Here is a 5,506-nt window from a genome sequence, read left to right on the forward strand (position 1 = left end):
AAACAGGCACTGGCCGATGTCCCGTGTCTAGGCTGACTGACATTTCTCCACAGCCAGCATCAATAGGGCTAACACCAAGGAAAAGCAAGCCACCCTGTCTTAGGCTGCGAGGGATATACCCGCGCCCGGGTCATTGCCACTCGCTAATCCCGTCATGGGGTTGGCTTGTCATCAATTCCTCAGTTGTCTTCATGGTGTAAATCTGGCATGTGGCATCAGCCTAATTCCCGTCATTGGGACCAATGGCAGCTGTCCTGGAGAAAAAAGGATGGAGTTATCTAACTGGCTGTTCTTGGTCTGTTCTAGTATGGTACCGGTTATGACTCAAACCCATGGTCGATCGAGCGAATTCCATCTTGGGGGAATAAGCGTTCAAGAACCAACAGTTCAAGACCGTCTCCCTTACCCTACCAGGTGCAATGGAAACACAAGTCCTCTGGGTGTAAGGGCTAAAGGGAACAGAAAGAGATGCAAACACCCATCTCTGTGCAATGGAGTCATCTCTTAGGGGTGCAAGGGCTGTTTGTCTCAAAATTCAGGTACCACAGCTATACAGACAAGAATCAGCCAGGCCAAGACTCTTCACTGACCCAGTGTAATGGGCAAATCTCTGGGGTGCAACACTGATGGCCTAACATTTAGCACCACTACTCGTGGGGAGGACTGCTCATTTTCGAAGCAGTGAAAGCTACACTGCAGGGAAAGCCCCTAGTACTTTGGTCACAAACGCCTGGCCAATAATAGCCTTGTCAAGATTCTGTTGAGCTATGAGTTCGCAAACCAATCAAAGGATGAATACTAAACCACAACTTAGGGTAAACTAAACAGGCCTACTCCCACCCACTTAAAAAAGGGAAGAAAAGGAAAGGAGGACAGTCCCTCAGTCAGGGACAGATCCACGTGTGTCGAGTTGATGTTCACCACAGCTGTTCTCAATTTTCTGAGTGTCTCACTGAAGTTTTCTGAGTAGTTTCCTGTAAGATACTGAAACAATTTTCTGGACAGATTAGTTACACGAGTAAAGTTTTTATACTGTACACTGGTGATGTAAAGTGTACCCAGTTTTCTCTCACATCTGAATTGGGCTAGTTGAAAGAGGATATCCAATCTCTCTCTCACTAAATCAAGGCGTTGATTAAGGATCATTAGCCCGCCTTTTAGTAGGGTATTGGCGGAGGTTTGAAGGTTAACAGTCTCTGCCACCGTGGCTGACAATTGGGGGTAGTGCCCACCTGAACAGAAGTTGACATAGCAATCTCAGTGGCAGTGGCGGTAACGACACTAATTAATATCGTCGTCACTATGGCTGTAGTTATACCAAATCTCCTTTTTGTCTAAATAATGACAAAGTGGAATGAGTCTCCACGGGGATGGGAACCCATCGCGTGACTCTGGCAACCATAGTGCGAGTGAATCTTTAGAATTCCAACACTGGGACATCCAGCAGGTTTTATTGGTACAATTCTTAAAGGTGGAATTTGATAAAATAAACAAAAATACTAGGAACCTGTATTCCTTGGATCAGTACAAGGGCTATCATCAGAGCCTGGAGGGTCTGTCTGGGTGTCACCTTCCAGTATCGCGAGTTGCCTCTCTGGTAGCCAAAACGGATTGTCTTCTTCCTGTGGAAACACACAGACCGCTCCCCTGGCTTTTAATAAAATAGAATCTGGACTTTTTCATTGTCCGGTCAAGATGTCTTTTTATTTGTCTATCTCTTTTGGCCTATCAAGTTGAAAATGAGGTTTTAGCCAATTAATATCTGTTAACAACTTTTGAAAATCACTTTTCTGGAGCAACAAGTACTCTAAAATTTTAAAGCTCGTTGTACTAGAGCAAGGGCTTGTGGAAAACTCTTTTAGAGAGATCAGCCAATAAAATATATAATGAATAATAATATATACTGAGAGATTTAAACGCTTTAACCTTTTGTATTAAAGCAACAACAAATTTTTTAAGGCCATTAATTATTCTTTGAGGCAAGCTTTTTTTATGAATGGCTTCATGGGCTCTCAAAAATCACAAGCAATTTTACTTAATGTAAACCTCTCACCTTTACCAGGAGGTAAAGGAACTATATAAAACAATCTCTTAAATCTATAATAACTTTTTTTTTTTTTTTTTTTTTTTTAAAAATATGGAACGCTTCACGAATTTGCGTGTCATCCTTGCGCAGGGGCCATGCTAATCTTCTCTGTATCGTTCCAATTTTAGTATATGTGCTGCCGAAGCGAGCACTATAATAACTTTTTATATGTATTTACTTGAATGGCAGCTGGAGTAGGCAAGTCAGGCTGTAGTGTCTCATTTGTCTTATAAATCTTAAATTTGAACTTTCTCTGTGTAGCCCTGGCTGTCTTGGAACTCACTCTGTAGACCAGGCTGGCCTTGAACTCAGAAATCTGTTTGCCTCTGTCTCCCAAGAGCTAGGATTAAAGGCGTGCACCACCACTGTCCAGCCCTAGTGTTTTTTGATTAATTGAATAACCAACTCTTTTTAGCTGAGTGAAGTATCAAATAAAGCCAAGCTGAAGGCAATCTTGTCTTCTAATAATTGTTAATTAGCCCCAGTATCTATCAATCTTTTAAAACCCTTTTTTTCTTCAATTATTAATTTAAGATTAGGTCTCTTGTTACTAATAAGACCTAATACACATCAGAGGAACCAAGGCCATTTTGTCTCTATCACACCCAACAATTTTGGCCTGGCCCAAAAGCTGTTTTGAATTTCTTTTGAGTCTGAGGCTGACACCTCCCTAAGGAACAAGCAAGGCAATAAACAAATTTTAGAGAACACCCTTTTTGAGGCGGGACAGGACAATAGGAATGTCTGAAATCTAAGCTCCTGTCTCAACTACTCTGTTAAAGTCTAATTTAAATGTAAATGTTTTAATCTTGGCCTATATCCTGAGGCCTGGCCCAAGGATTATCCTTCTTGCACCAAGGACAGGTGTGTCAGGTAACCTTGGTCACCTGGCTGTTGTTTAAGTCTCTGTTCCTGGGACAGTCACTTTAAAAACTATCTAAATTTCTACATTTAAAACACTCCCCATCTCTATGGCTCTGTGTAGTTATGGCCAGAACCTGATTGTATGAGGGTGCAATTTCATTGCAAAGACAAGTATCTAAGTCTGTCTTTGCTTGTATGATTTGAGGACTGTGTGGGCAGTTTAACCTGATTAACATCACACTGACCTTGTCTTACAAGCACGTTAAGATCTCAGCCTGTGTGTCTTAATTTAAATGTAAACGTTCTTAATCTCTAGCAGGCCAGCATTGTATCACAACTTGTTATAAATATTTTTATTTAACTCTACCTGCTGCCCCCCCCTTTCTATAACATGGGCGAATCAAAAAAAAAATTTTAAACTCAAGATTACAACTGTCAACTGTAGCCAATGGAATACTGGCAGTTTAACTAAATTTTTAAATATCTTTTGTAACATTAGCGTGTAACCATTAATTTTGAGAAGCAAAAGCAAAACCAATTTAAACAATCTATCTTCTCTAAAATCAACACCAAGCAGACCACCCCTATGCTACAAAGTTTTGTTGCTAATTCTCTACACATGAATGCATGAAGCAGCTTTTAATCTCATTGAAGAGACATTGGTCTAAAATCTTACTTTCTATATACCTGGTTTCTGAACGACTCCAACACTGAGCTAGTTCTACGCCACCTTTCGTTATCAAAGTTGTACATTTTTAATTACACACAATAATTTAAGCCAATAGTCTATAACCAAGACATGTAGAACATTTTTATACTTTTAAAACCAATCCGAAACAACAATGAAATGGCTATATATCTTATTTTTAGATCAAACAAAATTTCTTGTCTTTCTAGCTGTAATTTCAAGAGAAAAGCACCTTGTCACAGAGGTTTTTCTAGGACAAAACGACTCTTAGCTTCTTTATAAAACCCAAAATGCTGCTGGTCTCTTTTAAAAGCAGCTTATGTCAACCTCAATTCCTGAAAAGACCTTTTTTAGCTCCCAAAGGTTGGATCAAGCAGTTTTAACGATCTTTCTTTTTGAACACGTAACAAACACAGAACATTTAGACAATGAAACAAAAAGCAAACACAAACACGTGGACATTAGCGCGCCAAGGACAAGCGACAAGGAAGGACTCTAAGAACTACAGAGAATTTCAGGACATCTCTCGAATTCTCTGCTTCTAGATGAACTCTGAAATAGCCTTTTCATTCTTTTTGCTGATACAGCTCAGAGAGAGGGCACCTGTATTTTTTAAAACTCTTTCTCTCTCTCTCATATTTAAAATGTAACTTTTCATCTCATTCATCGGAGATGTAGCGGGTAGTTATTTTTACACTTCAATACCCTGCTTTCTAATTCCTTTTCTCTCCCAAACACTTTTCTTGCAAACACAGTTTCTAATTAACCATCATTAACCCAAGCACTCGATCTCACGGCGTCGGCCGCCATCTGGCTGGCATCTTCCTCTTCATCTATCTCCCCATCTGAGTCCTCTGAGGGAGCCATCTCCTCCGACCCAGAGCTATCACGCCCCAGCACTTCCTTTACCGGATAAAGAGATCTCTTTCTGAGGCTTACTTTCCTTCCGTCTCTCCCGAGAGCGTTCTTTCTCTCATCTCTCATCCCCGTGAATTGGTTATCGGGGAGGCCTGATTTCTTAAATACGTCTTTTTTCCCTTTTCCTTTCTGAATATTTATGTGCTTCCATTTCTCTGTCTCTGTTCCTGACATGCTGACCTGTAATCCATTTTCCACTCTCCGAGCGGCCACAAGGACCAAAGGGAAGAAAGCTAAGGCTGCTAACACCATAGTGAAAGCCTCTAAGGTTCTTGCCAACTGGGGAGGGAAGTGAACTAAATCAAATCGAGACATATCTTTCAGAGAACATTACCCCGTTCTACGGTTCTGGATTCACTCCGCGAGTGGATGGGAAGCGGCAGAGGGTCTTCTGAAAGCGATGGAAAATTCTCCCGGGTTTCGGCACCAAATGTGCGGGGCGCGCGCGTAATGGTCTCGCCGGCAAAAACATACACACACGCACACACACATACACACCAGAATCCTTCCGTAGAAACACGTTTATTTCCCTAAACCAAAATGGTGGTAGAAGACGAATAGGCGTGGGAAAGCACTGCCTATATACCCCAGAGCGGGGTATTCACCCCCTGATTGGCTGTTCACTCGTAGCGCGCCAAACGCCGTGGGAAGGGCTTAACTTGGCGGGCTTTACCATGGCACATGCGCAGTATACTGGTTTACTAGGAAGAATTATGGCAACAGCGCCACCTAGCGATGGCGGACTTTGCTTGCACTTGCTGTGGCTCCCAACATCTGCCCCTTTTTGTTTAAATATAGAGGGTGGCAGAGGTCCCTGGGAAGGTTTCGTAACTCTCAATTTTGGGGGGTCTCACGGCGGGTCTGAGTCTCTTTAGAGGGCGGTGTTCAAACTCTTATCCGTCACGGGGTCAGCCTCCCCACCCGAGGCTGCCCTGTCTTAGGTGGCCGAG

At 42.2% G+C, this 5,506-nt stretch overlaps 1 non-coding gene across 1 annotated transcript; it reads right to left on the minus strand.

Annotated features, from left to right (window-relative positions):
* Positions 1-2,131: 2,131 nt before the first annotated feature.
* On the minus strand, positions 2,132-2,238 carry LOC114635415. Its single transcript, XR_003713466.1, has one exon. It is a non-coding gene; the product is annotated as a U6 spliceosomal RNA (small nuclear RNA).
* Positions 2,239-5,506: the final 3,268 nt, after the last annotated feature.

Source organism: Grammomys surdaster, unplaced genomic scaffold (genome assembly GCF_004785775.1).
Source record: "Grammomys surdaster isolate TR1022 unplaced genomic scaffold, NIH_TR_1.0 103702, whole genome shotgun sequence".
Classification (NCBI taxonomy): Eukaryota; Metazoa; Chordata; class Mammalia; order Rodentia; family Muridae; genus Grammomys; species Grammomys surdaster.